Source organism: Lissotriton vulgaris, chromosome 11 (genome assembly GCF_964263255.1).
Source record: "Lissotriton vulgaris chromosome 11, aLisVul1.2, whole genome shotgun sequence".
Lineage (NCBI taxonomy): Eukaryota > Metazoa > Chordata > Amphibia > Caudata > Salamandridae > Lissotriton > Lissotriton vulgaris.
The window spans coordinates 1,041,206,673-1,041,232,242 of NC_141699.1; the positions used below are offsets into that span (position 1 = coordinate 1,041,206,673).

General features: G+C 45.2%; 1 protein-coding gene across 2 annotated transcripts in view; it reads left to right on the forward strand.

The window, feature by feature from the left end:
* The first annotated feature begins 20,894 nt into the window (after window positions 1-20,894).
* The window catches only part of ZMAT3 (zinc finger matrin-type 3), a 60,587-nt gene continuing 55,911 nt past the window's right edge, over window positions 20,895-25,570 (forward strand). Inside the window, exon 1 of one of the 2 annotated variants that reach the window (XM_086944937.1) lies at window positions 20,895-21,013. The gene's annotated coding sequence lies outside the window, so the exon portion shown is untranslated. The remainder of the gene's footprint in view (window positions 21,014-25,570) is intronic. The other variant, XM_086944938.1, reaches the window with a different exon arrangement.

The following is a 25,570-nucleotide window of genomic DNA, read 5'->3' on the forward strand; positions in this document are numbered from 1 at the left end:
CTCAGCATCAATAACAATCCATAATACCAGACAAATGAAATACAGTCCTAACAAATCAAATCCGAAGGGACACATATCAAATTCAATGAAAAGATCACCTCCCTGACTGGGACAATCTTCCATAACATCTTCGGCCCCATCCCCCACATAGGCCCTCCTCAGCCCCCTAAAGCCATACTCCAACCCCCAATATCTTCAACATCTTCATCAGAGGAGGAGAGAGAAACTTTTCTCCTCCACCAAACACCATACACTCTGCCACCTCCTACATTCCCCTGGCACTACCCTTACCCACTAAAGTGACTGTGCATACTTAACACAACACCTCTTGGGAGAGGCCCTCTACCCAGCTGGTCCTTCCTTGATCATGATGGAAAGTCGTGCCTTTCTCTCACCTATACCCCTGTCTGCCTATTATTCTCCTGAAAAATTGCAGGACCAGCCACTCCAAATTCCTTCATACATACAATACCCTTTCATTCTAGCGTAGTACCAGGATCCCCTATGGCCAGCTTTCCTCATTTTATCTCCCATTGCTCGAAGCTGATGTTATGTAATGTTATAAAGTTTTATATAGCGCACAGCTGCCCCAGCAAAGGGGCGTCCCGGCACTTGCAACTAGGTGGAATAACACACACAACAGCTCAAAGCCATAGCAGCCGTCAAACAACCAGAAACTACACTAAAGGAAAGAGAAAAGTTTTAATAGCTTTACTAAAGGCAAACAGGCAGTCTATGCCACGAATATGTTCAGGCAAAGAGTTCCACAGCCTAGCAGCAAGGCAGCGGAAAGAACGCCCACCCGCACGGCAGAGCTTAACCCGTGGGACGACAAACAAGTGTTGTCCCGCGGAGTGAAGCTGGCGGGAAGGAACATAAGGGGTGAGCAGGTTGCTCAGTAGATCAGGACTGGAAACTGAGGGATGAATCCATCCAGACCCCAAGATTTTCAACCACTGCCTTAGGTGTGGGGATATCCCCCAGAGCAGTCAGCCACCAATGCTCGCTCCACAAACTAGCGTTCTTCCCAACCAACAAAACCTCTGTTTTGTTTGCATTTAATTGCAAGCAATTGGTAGCCATCCATTCGGCTACCGCCGTCATCCCTTCTCTAAATCTAGAGGAGGTTGGAGAGGACCCTTCAGCCAAGGTAACAACAAGCTGCGTGTCGTCTCCATAAGAGACCATAGTAAGGTCCCAAAGGCTGAACATAATGATTAAACAACAAGGGGCTTAACGAAGATCCCGGCAGGGGACTTCCAATTAATTTGCTATTACCCAAACCCGAGTATTGGTTACTAAAAAGGACAAGAGATGGTTATGTTTATACAAATCCACAGTCATCCAGGAATAGTTCCACTTTGAAAACTTTGGAGAGTCCTTAAAAATGTGTATTGAGGGAATTATTCATTTTATACTTGAAAGAATCTTGTCTTGCATTAGCCTCCAGAATTATTTTAAAACTTACTCTTTCAGAACATGATTTAGAGAAGTCCATTGTGTTTTTAGGTCTCGCAGACCTAGCGTTGGAGCGCGCATGCGCTCCTCGCTCTGCGAGGCTTATTGTAATTGATAAGATTTCAGGAGGGGACTTGAAGCCCCATCCATCATTCCCATTGGCTGGCGTCATCATTTATGCTAAACGCTGGGCTCCGATTGAAAATGAGGCTTTTTTGTAACCGCCCTGTCTCCTTTTTGGTACGGCCTTTCCCGACTGGATGTTTTACTTGCTGCGTTATACAGTCTCCTTCAATTACTCTGTGAGCACTCGCTTTCTCATTCGCGCAATGGTGACAGCTTGTTCTAAATAGCAGCGCTGAACCACATGCCTGACTCGGTCTGCTCTGAAGGGTTAATAGAGCTGTTGTTATTTCCAGGGCAGCAGTAGTGAAAAGCGCTCCCTTGGGGCAGCTATGTGCCTTAGATGATATTACCCCCTCTAGGATGGTGTCTGCCACAGCTTCTGCTCGTAAACACGGTTTGTGTTGCGGGCACAAGGGGACACACAAGATAACATCGCAAGATTGTATTGTCCAGGCGTGTGCTGTCAAACGGCATGTTTATGAAAGGGTAAATGCATAAAAATGTATTTTGGGCGGGAAGAAGAGGGCAGGGTGGGGTATTCCTGAAGGAGCAGTGATTCCCAGCTGCCTTATTTTCTTCACTGTCAACTCGATTTACTTCCTGGATTCTTCGGTACTCCACAGGCCTTGACATGTGTTTCGATAGGCATTCCTCACCACGTATGAGCGAGTACTGAACAGCGTGGCCATGGAGGAGGCGGGAGTGTGTTGTGTTTTTTGCCTCTCTGACAGGCTAGTGGCTGTCAGCAGCGGGGTTTCTTGTGAGCATTTGTGGTGGTTTGGGAGCCTCTTCGGGAGACAGAACCATCTTCTGCTATCCCCTTGAGCTCTGGGTATGGCTTGTGAAATCGTGGCTCTGCAAAGGTGCAAATGGAATTCAAATTTAATTTTAATTTAAATCAATTACGTCTTTCGTAACATGGTATTGCATTACTGTCTGACCGATTCTTTCTTTCCGTGCAACTCGCAGCCCACAATCCTATAATATTGTAACTGTACTCACAAAGATTTGAAAAGTCCTTATTGCAGGCATTCAAGTTATCATAGCTCAGTACTGGGAAGAAAATGTTATTGGCTCTCAAAGCAGAATTACTGAGTTACGCCATCGTACAATTAAAAATAATCACTTTATGTTTACATTAAGACTTAATTTCATCTTTGTTTATAAAGTAGTTCCACCTATACCGAGCTTTCAATACGTTTTGCACGTACCCCTGTTTTATATAACACATAGATTTTATACCGCTTCAGTGAAACCTCCCAATGTGACGTATAAGTCAGAGGTGTTACTATCCCCCCACCCCCACGATATAATATACGTTTTGTAATAGTTTGTTTCAAAACTTTTTATTGATATTCATAAGGAAGAGCAGAAAACGCGAACACATCATGATGATCAGTGCAATATCGTACAGACATTTCAATGCATCACAAAGAGGAAAATGATAGCAAGAGCTCATGGGCCCCTTACTGTCCCGATGAGTTTTGTAATACTTTAATGTCGTTTGTTCTGTTCCACTGTATGCCTCCCTGATCAGAAACTTTGTACACAAGCAGATTGTAACTTGAAATCGAAGTGCTATGGTTTTTGTATGCTGCACGGAAGACCATTTAATAAACTATATTTACATAAAAAGAAGTACATGCATCAATGCATCTTCTCATAAGGCCAATACAAACAAGCATTTGCAATGCAATAGGTCTCGCATTTACGGCAGTTTAAGCTATTGGCATTATAAATGACAATGCCTTTTATTTATATTTTAAAAACCAAAACATAAATAAAATGCTTTGTCATTTACAATGCCAATAGTTCAAACTTGCATAAATGCGGGACCTATTGCATTGCAAATACCTGTTTTGCTAGTGACTGAGCCCGTCTTATCTGTCAAGGTTAGGTGCTCTTGGCGATCAATCTTTAATAGTTTTAATTTTATAACATTTACAGAAAAGTAGTATGTTTCTCTTGAATCTGACACATTAGTCTTAATTTCAACCTTAGTTGATCACAAAATGTTGTCACAGGAAGAGTAAAAACACCCTAAAAAGATTGCTTTGAGTTACATATGGCTATTTGCTAATCTTCTCCTCAAAGACATCTAAACTGTAGGAGAGAGCTGGAAGAAAATGTGTCCTTCACTACATTTAGTGAAGAAATTATAACAATTGGCAAAAATTGTATTAGACAACCGACTGAGTACATAGTTCAGTTCATTTGCTTTCCTTTTTGAGATAGGGAAGATGTTGCTAATGACCTTCCCTCTCTCTCCTCCAAGTAAACTCGTGGATGCTTATGTTTGGCGACTCCCTCTATTTTGATTTTGTTGAGAAACTATGATCTTTCTCTCCAATACTGTCTCCCAAAAATGAGAACTCTGGTCTTAGAGATGTTAATTTTCAAACTGTTCTGATTAGCATAATGCACAAGGAATTTTGTGACCAGATTATTGTCAAAGAGGACCAAAATAGCAGGTAAATATGTGCATATTTTCAATACCTAACCAACCTCACAATTATGTATCAGTGATGTCACTGACCATGTCATGAGTAATCTAATATGTGAGTTCATAAGCAGTGCATTACGGGACGTAAGATATAGTTAGCTCAGGTAACTATAACTACTGAATTTCTATGGTTTTGTACAAGTGAAATCTGAGCCAAACTATAACCTCCCTGTAACCTTTATTTTTTTCAATGAATGTCTGCGGTTTTTGTAATTCTATTTCCTGACTATAACATCCTCATAAGCTTTGGCTTTTTTTTTTTTTTTTTTTAATTTTTGAAAACCTTTATTGGTGCATCCACAAAAGTACAAATACGGGCCCACAACCCTGAGGCTGGCCACGAAGACTGGTTGAGCACAAGTGCAAGCAATACGAAGACGCAATAGTTGACAATCTCGATAAGCAATTAGTCATCAGTTACACTGGAGAGTATTGGATATCACGCCTAAGGAACAATGGAGGTTAATTTTAATTTTAAATCTAGAAAACAATGTAGGATAGGTACAATGGAGATCCGAGTCCGTACATTAAGTCCACATGAGTAGGCAACAGGAATACTAGCATCAATTACATGGAACACCCCTTCAGAGTGGCAATACAATAGAATAACAAAGCAGGCAACAGGAACCACGCTCGTGCCACTCCCAGCGCCGCCCACTCCCAACTATCCCCTATCACAGACCCAGAAAGAAAACAGTGTGAGAAAGCGCAGAAAAATAAGAAAAAGGCCCATAGAAATTAAAAGAAATTAAAATATACCCCCCCACCCTACACCAAGCGGAGGCTACGGCCTACCCCCCCCGACAATGTGTCTGTCGCCCCATAAAGAACCCGAAATGCAGTTCAAGAAAGAGAAGAGAAGAAAGGAGAAAAAAGGAAAAAGAATAAAAATCACTATGAAATATAGAGAGTGAGACTAGACCGTTCTAATCTGCGACTCTCAAAAGCTACAAAGGAAGCGGGAGGAGGAGCCATTTCAAACATTCCCAGCCCCCCAGTCAAATCCACAATCCCCACGCAATATGCAATTATTAAGAAGTAAACAGTAACACGAAAGCAGGCAGGGAAGGACATTATAACGTGTGCGACTGAAACCAATGCGTGCCACCTCTAATCCCGGTCCAATCAGCTAAACAACCGGCAGCACAAGAAGAAACCTAGCCCTGACCCGACCTCGGACAGATCTCAAAATGGAGCCCATGAAGAAGGCCCGCCCCCATCAAAACAAAGAACCAACATGGCCGCATTGCAAAGGAGAGTGAAACATTCACACATAGCATCAATAGAACGTCACCAATATGTCCATCGTCCGTATCAATGAAGTTCCGCAGTCCATCGGGGAAATGTGGAGTATCCGGAGCGCTGGATAAAGGCAACAATAAGAAATCCGCCGGGGGGGCCAGCTGTTGCGAGTCCCGGGCATGAGGCTGCAACACTGTTGCAGGCGGCAGAGTTAGAAGTCCCGGAGCCAAGGGAAACAAAGTCTCACAGGTCAAAGCACTGGTCGGCCGGTGGCAGGCGTCCGTAAAGGCTAAAGTGGCCGTGTCTCCCCCGCCAGGAAAGCAAGGCACAGCTTCCCCCGTAGGTGCAGATGAGGAGAGACCCAGAAGTGGCCGGCCCTCCGCAGCACGATCCCTCCGTAGGTCAGCCGCCATTGTGTCGAAGCGCTCACCCAGCGCTCGAAAACCCACACACATTTCAGTCCTCAATTCAGTGAGAACGGCCAGGATAGATCCGTAGGAGAGTGGCGGCAGGAGACTCTCGCAGTCATGTTCCCGGAGAGGAACGAGCAAATTGGACCCCAGTGCTCGGCGGGCTACATATCCAGTAGACTGGGACGGGTGTCCGCCCCCAGTTTCTGAGGCAATGGCGCTCATCCTGGCGATCGAGGCACGGGGGAAGTTGATAGTTGAAAACAGTGCAACTGTCCACAGCACAGGGCGGCAAGCCCGGAGAAGCGATGGAAGCTGCGCGGCCAAAACTAAGGGCTGCAGCACCGCAGGCCGCCTCACCGAGCCGCGGGTGTAGGCATTCAGCACAGTCACAATATGGCCGTGTGTCCGGTCTTCTTGCCACCCGTCTCAAACAAAGACGCGTAGCTTGCAGGGCTCCTCGAGGGGTGATGAAGCACAGGGCGCCGATCACGGCTTACCACAGCAGGCGATACTACCAAGAGCTCAGCTCGAGGGGAAGCAGCCACCCCCTCATCGGCAACGGATCGCGGGCAGGACGGCCGCTCCGCAGTCTACCAGGCTCGGGGACGGTCGGCGGCGTCGTCTCGGGGCCAGGGCTCAAAGTCTCCGGTCAAATATCTTCGGCCGCCGGGCGAGCTGAGAGGCGCGGGAACGACGAAACAAGCCTGCACAACATAGCGCACATTCCGCCGCCAACTAGGACAGGATAGGGATCAGGATTCCGGGACGGAGGATAGGTAGCCGCGGGAGCCGAGAGCCTACACGTCCTCACCCGTCGCCATCTTGGCTCCTCCCTGAAGCTTTGGCTTTTTAAGTGAATTTCTAAGGTTTTTAAAATTCTATTTCTTAACTATAACGCCCCTGTAACCTTTGTAACACGCTATGTGGGACTTACTTGGAGGTAACAGGAGGGGTTCTTGGACCCAAGGATCCTCACCAGCCAACAGGACTTCATCCCCCAACAAGTGGTGCACCAGGAGTTCTCTTTGCAGAGTGGTTGAGAAAGGGGGCAGAGCCTCCGGCAACTTGTCCTAGGGCCGGCCATTTAAAAAATATGTATTGCGCACGGAACACAGCCTGGTATGTTACCTCATGATGACGCCTAATCTTAGCTTGTTAGTTTTCTGTACCTCATGAACTCCTGTATTTCGAGTTGTAAGCCTTGTCCGTAATGTGCCATAATGAGTCAGTCGATTTGTATACAAATGTTTTTACGATGCCTTGGGGTTTTTTTCTACAATGTATGACATAAAATTGAAAAAAAAAATACTAATAATTTATTAGAGAAAGGGGCCCACCTTCCCCTGGCCGATTTCGGAGAGCCCATCCCCTGGGGTTAGGCCTTTTTGCAATGATGCAGGGGGGGGGGGAAACTTGCAGCCCCTTCTTTCCCAGGCCGATTTTGGCCCTGGGGACCCCATCCCCCTGGGACCCTGCCTGTTTGTAATAGGGGAGGGGAGCCGCTCAACCACTCTACCCAGGCTGATTTGAGCTCAGCCTTAAAAAAAAAAATAGGTTTTGTATTATAGGAGGGAGCCACCCCATCACCTGGGGCCCGGTCATGGTTACCTGGGTGTTTCCAGGCCACCCAGTTTGCAATGAGCCATCCACCCAGCACATAGCTAGTGAGCCGGACCGGGGCTGGGGTTCCAGGGCCATTATTGACTCAGGAAGGGGCACCCCTCCCTTGTACTTAGATTTGCAGCCTTCGGGTACCTGAGATCCTTAGAGATCTTTGGAGTATCAGCGGGACCTTGAGGAGCTCCCCCAGCATCAGTTACGTGGTATTGAAATGAAGATTTATCTTCCATTTCCCACCATATAGGTTCCTCATGTGGTCTCCAAGCATATAGTTGATTGCCATTTGTATTGTCACCATTTTCCTGTCTGGTTTTCTAAGTGCCATGATGGGGGGCTTGTCCGTTTCTCATTTGAGTATCTAAGCTAGTAGCTTGCTGGGTTTGTGGCCCTCCCGGTGCAGTTTCTGCCTACACTCCCACCATGTAAACACATCTAATCTAACCCAACATTTCTCCTAATTTCCGTCTGGTGCTCACCAGTTCTGTGAAGAATTTCCTGGGTTTCTGTTTCTTGTCTCTGTAATTCTGTTACTTTCATTTCCAATGCTCCCAGTTCCCCCTGTACCAGTGTTCAGATGCCATATATTTTACTCATACATTGTGCCCAACTTTCATCGAATCCCATTCCGTTCTTCTAATGGACTTTGGCCCCCAGTCACCGGTCAGTTAGGCCGATAATGCTTCACACAGTTTTTCCTTACACGGAAGAGAGGTCTAAGAGGGCATCAGATGGAAGTTATCCGTCTAGTATACAATTAAAGTCCCCTACCCACAGCATTTTTCTGCCATGCAACTAGTCAATAGGTCCTGCTTCACAGCATAGAAGTCTTTGTTATCATTAAGGTTGAATATTTTTACCCTGTGCTAGACTTTGAAGTGGGGGGATTCCCTTTACTGCGTCCACATCTGGTTCTGGAAAGTTCTTCCCTTTTCCTGTCATGGCTCCAAGAAGTCTGGGGTGTCAAAAAGTTGGTGTCAGGATCCTTTTGTGTGTGCTTGAGGCAAGCCCTTTGAAGTGCAAGTTGGGCAGGGCACAGCTTCACCCCAGCCATCCGGGCTGGATGTCCACACCTAGTTCCCTTTGTGTCACTGTCTGGGATGAATACACAAACCCCAATAGCAGAACCATTCACTGGTAGAAGGCACAAATGGTTAGGACACTAAAATAACTCTCTAAAAGTGCCATTTTAAGAATTGTGACTTAAAGTCCGGCTTTACCACAGAAGATGATTTTAAATTACTACATATTTGATGCTAAAAATGAAGACATCGCTATCTGATCCCAAACCAGAGTTAGCACTTATTAACCTTATTAGTGTAACCTCTCTTCTTGCACTCCTTGGAGACCCTCAACATTTGGGATCAACGTCTTATTTAGGCAGTAAAAGGTAAAACATGTGGGTTTCATATTGGATGCAGATGTTTTTTCTTCAACCCCAAATGCATACTATGACTAAAAACTATTCTCCCAATATTATTAATCAGAAACCTACCTACCTTTGCTACTTCTCTTGAGGAATTGGTCTCTGGTGGTGGGTACTGCAGTCAATGGACCGTTGGATTTGTATAACATGGAATAAAGGTGGTGACTACCACCACCTTGTGCAAGAATGGGAGAAAATGGCAGAGTGTCAGGAGGCACTGACTTTGTGTGTGGGATCCAGCAAGAGTGATGTCCTTTACTGTCTCCTAAAACCTCCACCAGTGACCACATACACAATAAAATGAGGCCCAGTGGTAGAAGCAGGGAAGGGGAATGAGATTAGTGAGAAAAAAGAGACACAGAACTCTACCAATCTGACTCGTCCCTTATATTGGTTAAGCAATTTTGCAGGATGCAGTGGCATCTACAAAGACAAGAGTTATGTTGGAAAGTGGAGTATTATGAAGAGATGCTGGTTAGGCTTCACTATGTAATACTCTCACAGCACCCCAACGATGGTCCTGGAATTCACAACAATAAATCCTTATCTCAGTTCTGGTAGAGTGGCAAAGAGCAATCAGGCTTAGAGGAACATGTGGTAAGCCAACATGGACAATAAGAGACTGACATGACTCAAACTAAATCTGACAACAATTTATAAAAATAAAGCGGATTAATTTTTTTAGAAGCAAAATAAATCTGTGTAAATCAATGCTGCAAAACTTTAGCATTGTGACCAATGGGGAAAAGCACTAGTGACAATTGGTTACCTGCAATTCGAGTTGTGTGGAACCCAAGGAGGGTGATGCATGTCCCAGGACCAAGCCACGACAGTCAGTTCGATTTTACCTGGCTTGAGAAGCCCGGGTGCAGAGTCGTCCTGGCTTTTCTAGGTGCTAAAGCAGGAACCGCGGATAGTTGGTTTTTTAACGACTTACACAGTGCTTGTGAGGAAATCGGTTCCAAAAGTCGACAAAAGGGCCATTGCTTTGGTTGGCTGAAGTTACTGCAGAGTTCCTTTAAGTTGCAACGTCGAGTAAAGGTGTTGGTTGCCGGAACGGTCACCAACAAGCCTTGGCAGAGGTAAGTTCAGCATGAAGTTATTTTGACATCTTGAGGTCTGGGGTAAAGCGGTAGCTGACTGAAACTTGCTAGAAGTCAGGACTACATTTCCCACAATGCACAGGAATATCTACTTTTTGGCCATCCCTCTAAGGGCCCAATAGCCAGCGATTCTTTGGTTCTGGTACGTTGTCTTATCATGCGGACTGCAGGGGGCTAGTGCTCCTAGTCCAGGGAAGTCTAGAGTTGCATTTGGATCTCAAAGGGGTACTTCTGTCTGGGGAAACCGGTCTTTAGTCCCAGAAGAGTTGCAGTTGTGCAGTTTCAGGATGGTTGCCACAGGTGCAAAGTATACAGCCTTTGGTTTGTGCAGATCCTGTTGTCGCACACTCGGTCTCTTCTGTGCCCTTTTTTGCAATTTGAATCAGAACTGAGGTTCTAGTGCCAGGGGTGCCCCTTAAATCCTAGATTTCGGGGTTTGGGTGCAAGTGGCCAGTGGGCTACTAGGCCCAATGGCCAATCCACCCCTGGGATGATCACATCCGGGAATGCTTACACCTTTTCTACCTAGAACCCTCTATTCTGCCACTTTTAAAAATGGCAGAAATCTTTCTTAGCTGTACAGACCAGGAAGCCCAGTCTAGAGGTGTGGCTAGCCTTCTGGGCGTGTACATCTCGTGACTACATAATTTTCCCTTCTGCCGGGGTGCAAATATGCCTGGGGCAGGGTGGGCTGTTTTCTCCTTTGGGAAGCAGCCTGATTGCATATCATAGGCGGTGCACACTTTGAAGGGCACCACCTTGATGTGCCATTTCACTAGCCAAAATGTCAGGAACAGAGGTGTGACCTCCTTCCCGTCCAGGTCATTGTTTCTGCCTCCGTAGAGAGCTCACACCTTCTGGCAGGAGGGTCAGATTCCTGTCTTGGCATCATCAGCTGTGGGCTGACACCCAGAGCACAGGAAAGGCTGGGGATACCAGGTGGGAAATCTCTAAGGTAGCCACCTGAGTGCACATCGACTTTGATACAAGAATCATGTCAGGGGTGATTAGGCAAGTGGTTTGATTCCAAACATGCCATATTTCGATGGTACCATAATGGCGCTGACAAGCTCAGCGGTGCCCAGGTACCAGCCAACATTATCCTATGGACTGCTGATCACTTAAAGTAGCCCTTATAGAAAAGGCTATTATAGGGACATATAAGATTGCACTTATATGTCCTCCCCTTTAATATAATACACCCGGCCTCCTGAGCTCAGGAGGCCTTCCTTAGGGGTGACTGGCATATAATAAAAATAGTGCATTGGCCTTGCCACACATGGTGAGAGCAAAGTCGAGTTTGAGCAGCTTGCACTGCTCCTGCAGTCTGCAATGGCTGGACTGCTGTTATCTGTTTACTTTGGTCACTGAAGGTGGCACAATCTATGCTTCTGGCCCTCGAGAACCCTGTAACTCATATGCCCTGGGTACCACTGGTACCATTTACCAGGTACCTATAAGGGGTTTAAAGTCCTAGCCAATTTGGGTTACAGTTCAAATGTTTCAGTTTTAGGGAGAGAGCACTGGGGCTTTGGCAGCAGGCTCCAGTGCACTTTTACAGCCACAACCATCAGCACTGGAGCAAAAAGTGTGTGTGTGAGTGTGGGGGGGAGTTACCATACAAAAAGTGCACTTTCCTACAAGATATATTTAAGTAACTTGTCATTTTGAGTTCTATTCTTAGCTACAATAGTGAATGACTATACCTTAACAATATCACAGTGTAACAATCTCTCTGTACTTGAATATCAAACCGGTAATTCTTGAAAACTAAACATGCAAATAATGTACACACACATATATGTATATATATATCCAAGAAAGAAGTGACTCAAACAGATAGATTCACCAAAGAACAAAAATATATTTCCACTACAACGTTTCAGCTTCCGCCTTCCTCAGGTAGTTTCAAGATGGTAAGCTCAGTGGCTGCACAGATAATCCTTCATCTTCAAGTATATATATATATATATATATATATATATATATATATATATATATATATATATATATATATATATATATATATATATATATATATATAGAGAGAGAGAGAGAGAGAGCGATCTATTGCTATATAGGTAGCTAACTCACAATACAGTCCTCAGATGAATGAAAAAGGCTGGCACACCAACCTCTGCTGTCTGTTCCGTTACAATACAGAGTGCCCACGTGGATGCATTTCAGCAGTCTTTGCCATTATGTTGTGCTATGAGCAAATGTGTGTCAAAGCTTTGGCCAAGTGGTGAGTGCCTGCGATGTATCAGTTTTGGCCATTTTGGGTCAAACACAGTGGTGATATCTCCTCCCCTTATAGTCTTTATCAATAGTTCCTGCATCATCTTCATTGACTTAAGAAAGAATGTCGGGTCATCTGAATTAGAAGCCTAAGTATTGACCACAGTGTGTTTCCATCCATCTTTAGCACTTGCATCCCAGTCGGGTCCTGAGAAACACCTTTGTGGTTTTAACATCGAATGGCCAATTAGGTGTCGATAAGTACTGAACTTAACTGTTCCTCGCACCTTGCCTCTTGGGGTTTTCCCTGTCTGGGGTTACTGCTTTCCTGCTACAGTGAAGTCAGGAAATATTGATATGGTAGAGCCTTCATAGTTTAATTCCATTTAGGCAGCGTAACTGGATTCCGCTAATCCCAGAAATCTTAAGCAATTCTTGAATGACCTTGACTCAAAGTCTTTAATTTTAGTTTTGACAGTCTCCAAGGTTTTTCCTAACTGCTGTAGTTTTGCATTGCTTTTCACCGAGCCATTCTCCATGATAGAGATACGTGTCTTCGCATTATCTGGTCATTCATTTAGTTTGTCTAGTAGTCTCTTGGACATATAGTTCATTCTTATTGACTATTTTCCCATCTCTTTTGGCGAGGTTGTGCTGCATTTCATAGAGCATTTGCTTCACTCCTGTTGGACCTTCTTCTTCCTGTTCTGGCTGAGAGTTGCTCATCGTGTCTTAACTTTGGTTCTCTTATTGGTGCCAACATTTCAGCTTCTGCTGTTTGTTCCTGTTTTGCCATACTAAGTGCCCAGGGTGTTGCTGCTTTGTGTCTGTTGTTTGGGAGGTCTCTTTTCCTTGTGTTTGTGTACATATTGCCTTTAAATCCTCTGGAGTATCTGACTCTGGTTATTTGCAGTTTATGAAATACTTGTCTTCATCGATTCACATACTCTCCCTATTGGGTTCTTTGTAACAGACCTGAATGGCCAGAGCAATTCTTTCTGAGCACCCAATTTAGGACAAATATGGTGGTGGGGCGTCCCAGAGTGAGTTCATAAGTATGTAAATTGTAAATATGTTTATTGTTTGATTATGTAAAATCTTTACAAAAAAAGCAATGACAATGTGGCATTAATACTAATCATTTACAATGTCAATAAAACCATGTGATTTAAGAATTTTGTACATCAATAAGAAGACAAGATGGTAAAATGAGTTGGTCAAAAATACATTGGAGTTCATAAGTATGAGTTGTACTAAATCTTCAGTTTTAATTTGCAAGTGGTCACATATAATGATTTGCAAAATATTTCTGTGTTTGGAGCACTTGTCCATTTTCTTTTACCCTTAAAAGGATCAAGCCTATCAGGCAAGGTTTACCACCTTTCTCTTGCCTCTATAGGCAACCACTGAATTATGGCTATTGTATGCTGCCTCGTTTAGAGCAGGCACAGCTCGTCTGTGCTCTTCACTTCACTCTTGCAGTACTGGTAGCACACATCCTTGTATAGGCGTAGCAAGGAAAGGAGGCGGCGTGATAAGTCCAAGTCACTTGCAAACCTATTCAATCCCAGACCATTGTCCTATGTGGTGTACTCTCCACTTGTTTCAAGTTGGATCTCAGCAAAATGGACTCCACTTCCAGCCTGCTTTGGTAGGCGGCACAAGCAGTTAGGACCCATGCTCTCAGGTGGCGCTGGCCAAGCTCGGTATGTGAGTCTCCTCTTGTCCATTGTACACACCCATCCTCCTGGTGCAGTGGGCTCAGGGGCACCTCTGCTTCCCCCGTGTTTCCACCACCATGCCACTCAAATGGCTAGCTTGCCATGGTGGTACCATATTACATGCCTCATTCCTCTCTCGCTGACTTCTGAGGTTTACTGAAAGCTGAAATGTGCCCACAGCGCCCAACCACAGGCCCAGGGGGATTCACACAGCATTCCGCTGCCAGCATACATTAGGTTGAGATGTTGATGGCCTTCAAAGAAGCTGAAACCCAGCTGGATAATGTTGCTGGCCTACAGAGCCTCACTATGGTGCGCCCACCTTGAGCAACGTCCCTATAATGCTTCCCCAGTATTTGGTAACTTTAAGTTAATGCAGCCTTTATGCAACTAAGGTTGCATAACTGTCATCCCACCCTTATTTGGCGCATGTCACCATCCTTTTAAACACCTGTCATCCAGGCGCGGTTTGTCCATTGGGGCGTGGGGGCGTAGCCCCCCCTGCCCGAAGCCGCCCGCAGCTCCCTCGGCGTTTGTGACAATCATGTCAATGAATCAACATGACGTCAGACCGCCCTGCCTAGCGGTCTGGCGTCATGTTGATTGATTGACATGATTGTACAGGCGGCAACACAAGTGCGCATGAGTGGGGACGGAGGGTGAATTTTTACCCGTGCCCACGCATGCGCACTTGTGTTTTTGCGACGTTGCGCATGCCCATTAGGAGCCCTAATGGGCGTGCTGCGGGCGAGAAGGTACCTGTGCCCCTGGCGCCAGGATTGGCCAGGGGCGCTGTGAGCCTGTGACGTGTGGGGAGCAGAGCCCAGAGGTGGCGCGGACCGGGATCGGCAGCAAGGTAAGAGTGTGTGTTTTTCTTTTATTTAAAAGTGTTTGGTGCGAGCGTGCGTGTATGCATGAATGTTTGGTGGAGAGTGTTGCGAATGGATGTGTTAGTGTGTATGCGTGTGTGAATGCATTTCTTTGAGTGTTGTGTACGTGGGTGGGGGTTGCCGCCGACCTGAGTGGCCTGGGGCCCGCACTCGCAAATCAGTTTGCGCCTCACCACTTTAAAATGTCACCAGCCGCCCCTGCTGTCATCACTTTCATTCAAAAGCTAATTGAGTGATAGGTTTGAAGTTGTTTCCACCCATTAGACTCAACATGATTGATGGGAACATCTCAAAGTTTCCATGCCTACCAATAGTTTATTATTTGGGAGATGTACCATAAATGCAGCATCCTCACACTGTACAAAAAGAACCCTGCAGGCAGAAATATAAAGTTTTAACAGAAACCATTTTTATTCATTTTAGTTCATTCACATTCACAGTTTTGCTCACAGTTTTTTTTTGTCTCATGCCTTTCACTGCTTTCTGACTCATTTTCCTTTTTCCTCTTTTTAGGGCTCGCCCCTCGTGATGTACTGTGCAGCAGTGCTCGCACAGGCGAGCCGTTTTGTAGGGGGGTTTAGAAACGGACTCTGGAATTTCACACGCTTGTGCGTGTGCTTTTCCTTTTGGGTTCCGTCATTGGGCTTTGTATGTGTGTGTTTTCTTAACAGAGCATGCAATAGGCCAAAGGCGGGCGCATTGCTCCCATGTCCTATTGGTATCTGTTACGTGCACCAAAGCCCATATGTCTTCAATTATCGTGCCCAGGCACAGGCGCGATAATTGGAGTCATATGCCTTGGAGCGCGTGCTCGGCGCGCATGCACCACTCACAGGCGTTTTTTTTTTTTTCAGTGAAGCTTGTTTTAATTTGTACTACCGGCGCTGAGCTCGCAGTCCTGCTGTAATGTCTTGAGGCCTTGTGCGGTACTTGATCAGTATCCTGGGCCAGTGAACATTATCTGTGTTGTACTGTACCTGAATCAGCTGTTGGTACTCGTACTCGCATCATGTTTCGGTTCACTGGTGGCTGTCGGGTTGATCAGTCAGTGAGACGTGTACTGTGTACTAGTTTAACCGAAGATAACCGGTCTGTGTTTTTTGTTCGGTGCAAAGGTTTGGCCCATCCTAGTCATTGGGTGGTACCTGGCTTGTGTCCGGGGTCAGTGGGCTCTCCTCTTGACCCATTGGGCCAGGAAGGGCACCGCAGTGGCCCACCCTTCCGAGGAAGATATATTTGTTGCCTTCTTGCTGGAAGCTGTCCAGCCGCCAAACATGATTGACGGACAAGCCGAGAGCTGCGAGTCTTTCAGGAAACCCATCTCACGCCATGTGTTCGCATTCAGAGGAAAAAGACTCACTTCTGATGTTTATCAGGCACTGGCTGGGGAGAGAATGAGCACGCGGCTGCCTTCTCACTCCCCTTCAGCCTGCTGCCTCGGAGGGACGCGCTGCGGACATGTAGCCGGGCACTGGCGTCTCCATAGATGAAGTAACTGCTCAGCCAATGCGAGGACGCGCTGTGTGCAGGCGGGTAAGATAGCCGAGTGGGTTAAGGCTCCTGCTTCAGAGACCGCTCAGAATTTATTCGGGATAGACAACAATTCTCATTCAATGACGGATACAATTAGGACCATGGAGATGGCAAATGATAGCAACATGACCTCTACAGTTATGCTATGCTATGTTACACAATGATATATTTGTAAAACGCACTGTCACTGGCAAATTTATCCTGACGTTGTAGGTTTCCTACATTGTTAGGGCCCTGCAAAACTGACAGCAAACGCTTTGTAATATAAAACTTATTAATATTATTTGGGGTGGTTTTGTGGCACTTGTTTCCCAGTGCTTGGCTCCTTTGTTGTATAGTGCTCCGAATATACGAACCCATCTTCCGAGCCGCCATTTGCAGTGAGGAGCACCGTTCTGTATTTCAGCGCCTTCAGAATTCTCCAGAACAGATAGGAGGTGTCCTCAAGATGGTCAATCCCATAGCTCAGCCCAGACTATGCAGAGTCGTTCAAGAGGGTGGGGGGTTGTCGACGGGAGAAAAAATGTATGTTTTTGACACAGTTGAACCTTTCAAGAGGTACAGAGTCAGCGTTATTCAATGTGAGTCTCCTTGAATGGAACATGTTTGTTGCATGTGCGTGATCATTCAGCGGTAACTTAAGCGAACGAGTCTTCTCAGACTGGACAGTATATATGTATTTATGAATTGTATTTATATTTGACGGCCTTTATCAATGTGGCACTTTCATGTTTGAATTCATACATTTGTAGTAGAAAGAACGAGCGCGCGAAGGGGGTGTGTGTACTCTGCCATGGAGTGTAGTGGAGGTACTCAATATCGCCTGCGCGATGGTCACGTGCACTCGGGCTCTGGTTGCTGGGTTTGGGTGGGGAATGAGGGGTATTAAATGTGTGGTTAGCAGTGGCACTGCGTTGGAAGACGAGGGCTATTGGCACCAGATTGGTGATGTTGATGAAGGGCCTAGTAGGTAAGGATGTTAAGAGACCAAGAGGTGTAAGACCAATGAGTTGGGGGGGCTTTAGTGTTTTTAGCTAGTTCCTGAAAGAAAACATTTGCTGCCATTTTAACTGGTGAGGGTATGGGTAATTATCCAGGGAAGTGGATAGGGGGTTTGGGACAGACAGTAACCCCACGCCATACATTGTGTAGCTTGCTATCAGTGTGGGTAATCTCTTAGCGCCCCACATAGTCGTTGCACGTGCTGTACAAATGATACAATATAATACTATACAATATAAAAACTCAAACCGGGTATTTTGCTACTTGCACGAAGATAGGGCTCAGCAAATCAGTCTATTTCAGACCCATGCTCTATTTTTGCTGAGCTGTTCTCTATATTTTTGTGTACATTTCTTTGGCTTAGCGAGCTATAGTGCAGCAGGTGCAGTAGCACAGGGGCCCCAGGTTAGCAAGAAGCCCACTTTCCTTGGTGTGGGAATTGGATAAGTGGGGAACATTTAACTCTCCCTGATTTTGGACTGTGGAGGTGCAAGGGACAATACTCAGTCACATTTTGTAGGGAAATCCGAGGATGAAACAGTGGCGACCATATTATCCGAAGGCATGCTGCACATGGCATAATTCTTCTTGAAACACTGTAACCTGAGGAACAAACTCTTGATTGGGGTAGGACCGGGAATCCATGACTTCTTTGTTTCGCTATTTATTTAATTGCTCTGTTTTTGCCTCTCCTTCTTTCCTCTCTCAATGTATTGAGACTGAACTATTTTGTCTGATGCCCGATGGAGCTACCTGGTTTAGATATAGGGGAGATGGGCCGTGGATTCCCTCCTTGGTCGTCACCTACCCAGTCAGTCTTTAGACAGACTTCTGTTCGTCTCTCCTTGTTGTCTCCTCCCTTATCCTCCCTTTCTCACCTCCCCTGCCCCCTCCACTACTTTTCCCCTTTCTCTCCTCTCCTAATGTATTGCCTATTCTTTTATGTATTGTGTAATTGTTGATCTTTTTCTGTTACATTGTTGATTCTCATGTAAAGCGCTCTGATACCTTCGGGTCTAGCCAGCGCTATATAAAACTCTTTAAATAAATAGGTAGTGAAATTAACATAAAAATAGTCTGTAAGCCCGCATCCATCGCAATTGAATCTCGACATGCCAAAACAATGTATGCCTAGCCTTGATTCCCTCATGCCTCTTAAATCTACATCTCGATATTTTGGCCAACATTTTATCTTACTCTTGCGGAGAGGCTCCCATTGTATGGAGGCTGATTTCAGCCACTTCAGCAGACTTGCGGCAGCGGGTGCGACATAAAGTGTAATTCAAGGCTTATTTATTCGCACAGCTGCTCCCGCTGCACAAAGGGGAGAGGAGGAAGTAAGGAGAGCTGGTTCGGCTGAGCCCCGCAGATAGCATAATGGCAGAACCCAGATCCTGCATAATCGCAGGTGTGTGTGAGGCTAGCATAGACGCAGGCACTGATTGCGTACTTTGTGCTCTGGGTTGTCTCGGTGACTACCATTAATCTATACATCCATCCGTGTATCCACTCACTCATCCATGCATCCATTCTTCCTACCACCCATCCATTAGCTCCACTCACCGAGCCTTCCATCCATACATTCCTCCAGCCACCCATCCATCTGACCGTCCATCCCCTCACTGATCCGTCCATTCATCATCCATCCACTCACTGATAGATCCATTCAACCTTCCATCCACTGACTGATCCATCTACCCACTCACTGATCCATCTATCCACTCACTGATCCATCCATCCATTCATCCATGCACCCATCCACTCACGGATCCATCCATCCACTCACTGATCCATCCATCCATCCACTCACTAATCCATCCATCCACTCACAGATCCATCCATCCACTCTCTGATCCATCCATCCATCCATCCCTCCGTCCATACATCCATCCACTCACGGATCCATCCATCCACTCACAGATCCCTCCATCCACTCACAGATCCATCCACTCACTGATCCATCCATCCACTTACCACTTACGGATCCATCCATACATTCACAGATCCATCCATCCACTCACGGATCCATCCATCCATCCACTTACTGATCTATCCATCCATCCATCCATCCATCCTTTCACTGATCCATCCAGTCACAAATCCATCCATCCATCCACTCACGGATCCATCCATTTATCTATCCGTCCATGTATCCATCCACTCACTTATCCATCCACTCACTGATCCATCCATCCACTCACGGATCCATCCATCCACTCACAGATCCATCCATCCACTCATGGATCCATCCATCCATCCACTCACTGATCCATTCATCCATCCGTCCATGCATCCATACACTCACGGATCCATCCATCCACTCATGGATCCATCCATCCATCCACTCAATGATAGATCCATGCATTCATCCATTCATCTCAAATGATGCTATTGCATGTGCAGCCAGTTGCGCTGGTGGTTCCCAGAGCATTTTTCAGGGACCCTGGTCATGCGCGCAGCTGTCTGTCTGGGATAGCTATATTCTTGAGACACTTGGGGAGTCCGATAAGACTAACCAAACAGTATCACAAAACTAATTTTAAAACAAGCATTTGCAATGCAATAGGTCTCGCAATATTAAAGTTTGAGCTATTGGTGTTGCATTATTTAGCAATGCCAATAGCTTAAACTTTAATAATGCGAGACCTATTGCACTACAAATGCTTGTTAGGTCTTGTGTTGTCCACCACCATTTGAATTTACTATAATTATAGGAGCTTTCAGCCAGCCCCCTTCATCCATTGATCTGTTGCTATGTTATTCACATTTCTCATACGCCCACCATAGCATATAGTATTGGATAACTCCACCGTGAATTAGGGTACTCTGCACTTTCACAAAGTAGTTCCCTTTAGTGGCAGCGACTACTATGGCAATGTGTACTTTTTGAGCTACAAAACTTTTTTTGCTTTTGGCCAGTGTTTGTTTTTAGATTGATGAGCGTCTGGTAGCCTCTCTAACATGTTTTGCAAAACCATGACAAAACAAAGCAATTGTTGACAAAGTCGAAGGACTGGCATCCAACGCCAGACCTATTGGCTTTGCCAATGCTTGTTATGGTCTGGCTTGACAGCACAGCTGTCGCCAGACAAGTATGTGAGCATCACTAGGGGGGGCTTTGGTCTGCCCATATGTTGGGAGTCAGGAATACATGTTTTGATTGGCCAGATGTTGAATGCTCCCGCAAAAAAAAAGTGCTTGGTCTCCACGCACCGGTGATCATTTTGTTTATCTATCCACTTTCCTGAGCTTGAACTTTCAGGGGCATACACATGACATGTAGTTAACGTGTCTTAGATAACAAGGAAGTTTATGATGTTTGTCTTTCTCTGGCAGCAGTAAAGATGGGAGAAGGGCACATCATTAACCAACATTGATTCATAGGTCCGGTTTGATAGTGCAACTGTCACCTGACCTTTCAACTTTCTCTAATATTGTTCCACAGTCCTTTGCTTCCACACAACCACATATGAAGTTCCCAAGCTATTTATTTGTGATGGTTCGTATCAGATTACCATATTCCTTTAAAACTAGTTCTGTTGCCTTTACCAATGCTCGTTTTTGCGTGGGCCGTTTGTCCTGTCTGGTTTCCATAGAAACCCTCTCGTACTTTGTCCCTCCCGGGAGTCTGTAGCTGGGAAGTGCCGTATGTAAGGCTGTGCTGTAAAGAAGGCTGTGAGGGAGAATGTCTGCATCAACGTTGTGAACCTCTCCTCAGCTGGGGTTTGAGAGCCCGCTTCGGTACTGTATCCTTGCGCGCGCTTCTTTTATTTCAGTCGGTGGATGCTCGGCTTGAGAGAAGTTGAGCTTATGTCACGTTTTGAATGTCTCTGCTGCAGAAATGATGCTGTCTGAGGTGCCGCACGTCCCTGTATCCAACGACTGGCTGCAGTTCAGAATGTAAATGAGTATCAACCAGTGTGTGCTTTAAATCTTAACTTTTAGAGGTTTTTTTCTGCTATTTTTCGTTTCCAAACATGAAATCTTAAGATTCCCCAAAGCATAACGGTCCCTGTTAACATTCTTGGCTTCAGTTTCACCACACCTAGAAGACTGAGCTTCAGGCTAACAAGCATTGGCAAAGCCAATAGGTCTGGCCTTTGGGACCTATTCGCTCTGCTAACCGTTTTAGCGATGCCACAGAGCATCCCCTATACTGTGCAGCATGGATAAAGAGTAAACAAAAAAAAAGGCTCTGTGACCCGCCTGCCTACATTATTTTGAAGGCACATGCAACACACGTGTGTGGTACCAGTGCTTAATTGGAGCCGGTGGTTGCAGGTGGGGCCCACCGGCCCTCATTTTTGGGGACCAGCACTTATTTTATTTCACCAGACTGACTCAGAGCAAGAGAGAGAAAAAATACAAATGGATTGAAAGAGGGAGGGAGGGAAAGACAGAAAAAAATGACTCATAAAGCAGAGATGAAAAGGAGCCCGAAAGAGTGAGATAAAGGGTCTGGGAGTCTCTGGTGGTGGATGAAAGAGGCATGAGGTGGAATCAAAACTATGCAGCCTTAGTATTTATCACTCAAGCCTTCAACAGTGGCGGACGCAGTCTTCTTAGTAAATCCTTGAGCTCAGGTACACATTTATTTTTTACAAATTAAGCACTATGCTCACCTACAAAATGATCAAGTATTTCTTTTACTTAGCCATCCAGTGTTGGATTGGTAAATAAAAAAAATACAAAAAAGTAACTCAAACGCATTTTTTTCAGTTGGGGGCGGTGGTAGGGGAAGGAATGGGGGCCCTGTGGGGAAGGAAGCAATAAAGGAGCGGGGGAAGCAACATGGGGGCAGAAGCAATATTGAGAGCGAGGGTGGGGCAACCATGTGAGGGGCAGCGAGAGGAACGCACAGTGAAGAGAAGCGCGTGGATTTGAAAGCGGTACAAGGAGCTGTTGGAGGGAAGCTGAGAAAGGAACACGGAGAGGCTAGCACATGAGGGCTAACACACTATCGAGGGTTTGGGATAAGCACATCGGCAAAGGAGAGCAACATGGAGGGCAGCAAGGGGGGGTGGGGGGGGGAGCATTCCACAAGGGAGACAGCTGGGAAACACATGCACTCTTGTGGAGTGCTTAATTAAAAAGAAAAAGGTAGTGCTACAAAAGTGAGCGGTGGAAGGACACAAGTAATGCATCCACCCTTCAGGGGAGGAACAAACAGAAGAAGAAGTAGTAAAGCCCACATAAGTTGATGAATAAAAAACAAGCAAATCAGAGTGACAATAAAGCCAGCCAATGGTGAACGATGGATGGGCTCTAAGATCAACTTTAGCTGACATTAGGCCTTTACACCAACAGACAACTTGCACTGTCTGATTGGCAAGACTTAATCATTTACATTTCTTTGTGTCATTGGGTAAACAAGTTAGCAGCTAGAAGGAAGAGTAGAGATGTTCTTTCTCTTGACAGTTCTGACAGTCATGTTAAGTGTAACCAGAAGACTCCATGTTATTGGGACACAGCCTTTCTAGTTTGGGGTTTTGATTTACCATATCAGAGTTGTAGGCTTAGTTCATTTTACTTGAACTAAGTGGACCAAAATGCCTGATAACAATGACATTTAAAAGCAAAGTCCATGAATAGAAGAGTGTCCTGTTGACATGGAGAAATCTGCCCACTCTAGTTTCAAATGTGCCATCCTGCTGAGGTACAGCAGCAAACTATGAAATATCTTTTAAATAACACTAATAACATTTTTCCATTTTTATTTTAATTCACTGTCAAAGCCCATGCATGGTTAAAACTGGCAGCTTATTGCAAGACAGTCCATTCCATGAATGAAGTAAATGGTTACATTCCAACCACCATGACTGCCTTCTGTCTCTTGAGTGTGGTTACCAGGAAATCTCTGGTTAGCTGCCTGACAGCCTAGTTCCAGTCCAGAACGTTAATTGAACAGGTTGATGCATTCTGGGAAGTATAGTCTTGGTTTGGTTCACTTGAACTAATTCAAGTAATTCATCTGAAATCAATGGGCCAGACTCACAAATGTATTTTTGGGCATAAACGTATGTTAACTGTTGAAAATGCCTCGTTTATGCCTGACAGGAGTTTTCGAAAAGTTTTCTAGCAGACATAAGTGCATTTACTAGTACAGATTTCCTTCTTGCGAGTGCTGAGAACCTGCAGTAGTGAATCAAATTTAAGGGCTGGGAAGTGGGCGTTACAAGGAGTGGTTAGAATTGTACGTTTGTGAAAACTGAGAGGCCCACCGACAATGCCTGTGCAGGTAAGAGTGGTGGGGTGGGAGTCGACAGACGACAGTGAGGGAAACTTAAATTTAAAAAAACGAAAACACTTACCTTTCGCTCGCTTCAAGGTAAGTGTTTTTTTATTTTTATTTAAATTTACTTTGTCGTCGTCTGTCGACTCCCCCACCCCACCCCACCGCTCTTACCTGCACGAGCCCCCCCTGGAAATACATATGTTAGTGAGTATTCACTAAGTAAAATCTGACTCCACCCTATTATAGAAATGGTCAGAAATTTACTCCAGGCTATGTCTGCAGTGACTCCCCTTCCAGAGAGGAAATGAGAACGCTCACTCCCGGACTTGGTGCAGCTGGGGGGGGGGGGGGGGGCTTGAGCTTTCTGCACCAGGAAATATGTTTTGTCCACGAAGATAAAAATTAATTGCTTTTGCACATTGGGCTACTCTTCCCTCTGTGCAAAAATCCACTTGAAAGGTCAAGAAGTATTTCTGCAACCCTGCACCAGACCAGACTTTCTAGGCCTACTATTACACCTGATTTTTTACTGGAAAAAAGGGTATAATATGTCCAAGCAGAGTCATAAAACTCTGTTCATACTGTTACAGTTTTATTAAAGAACCAAGACCATTTGTTTTTTAAACTTTAGAGGTTTTTGTGGAGCACAAAAAAGCCCTTGAGCATCAGAGCTCTTTACAGGTGAACAGACACCACAGAACAATGATCTTAAGTTCATAAAGATACTGCTAACAGAAGTAGCTTGAGTAACACAGTTGCATTGGCTAAACAATAACCCTTGTTTCTTCAGTTTCAAATGTTTGAATAGTTTCTATGTACTTTCTCTGGCATATGTTATGTCTGACCTTAGAATGTTTTGGATAGCGAATGAGTAGGCATTCAGAGAGGGGCCGCGTCATTAGGAGGTGATCACGGAGAAGTGTGAAAGTTGAGGACTTCACTGAGGTAGATTGTGCTTACTCGTTATCCACAAGAAGTGAGAGTAAGTTATTGTCAGAGGAATTCAAAATGTGGTAGAAGTCAGTGTGTGGTCATATCCTACATGAGAGTTGGTGTTGATCACACAACCCGCAAATGGCTTTTGTCTGGAGATAAAATAAAATAGAAGTCAGTGTGTGGTCATATCCTACACATCCTACATGACAGTTGGTGTTGATCCTGCAACCCTCAAACGCTTTCCAGGAGCGGCCCGTGCTGGTAAGAGAGGTGGGGCAGTGGGGCTGGGTTGGGCGGGATTCGACAGACGATGACGAGGGAAAATTAAATAAATAATAATTTTTCCTCGTCGCCGTCTATCGAATTCACCCCACCCCAACCCGACCCCTTTGCTCTTACCTGCACGGACCTCTCCTGACGCTTTCATCTGGAGATAAAATGTAATAGAAGTCAGTGTGTGGTCATATAACAGTTGGTATTGATCCTACAACCCACAAATGGCTTTCGTTTGAAGATAAAATGAAATTTGGTTGTGGAAAAATTGATTAAAGAGGTAGTCTTTTGTGTATTGAAGGCCTGCGGGCTGGTAAATGAAGCTGGAGAAAGATTTTAGGAAGTGCTTTCTTTTGTTACATTTTAATTGTAAATTCATTTACATAGCACTTGCTACCCCTGACGAGTGGTCGAAGCACATTTCGGCGAGTAGTACACTACTTCGGAACCCAAAAAGGATTAGTGTTGATTTAGTATAGGGAAATATGACATTTATTTTAGCGGTGGACATGTGAGTCTGTTATTTGGATTGAAAAAGATAGTGGAGGAATAGAAGCGGGAAGGGCTTGCATTTATATATCGCTTGGTACCAAAGAGGGAAGGGTTTGCATTGATATAGCGCTCGATACCGCTGATGATTTCAAGGAGTGGAGTCCGTCCTGTGCATTGTTTACTAGCCATGTTTCAGAGTGCTGTACAAACATATAATAAATAGAAGATTCAACTGTCTTATTCCAAGTGCCCCAATAGTTCATTCGGAAACTCAGCCTCCCATTGAGTTACCAACACCGGGGGCGCTGGTAACTATGGTGGTGTGTCGTTGCCAGGGGTTTTAAGGGGAAGCTTTAAGTTCT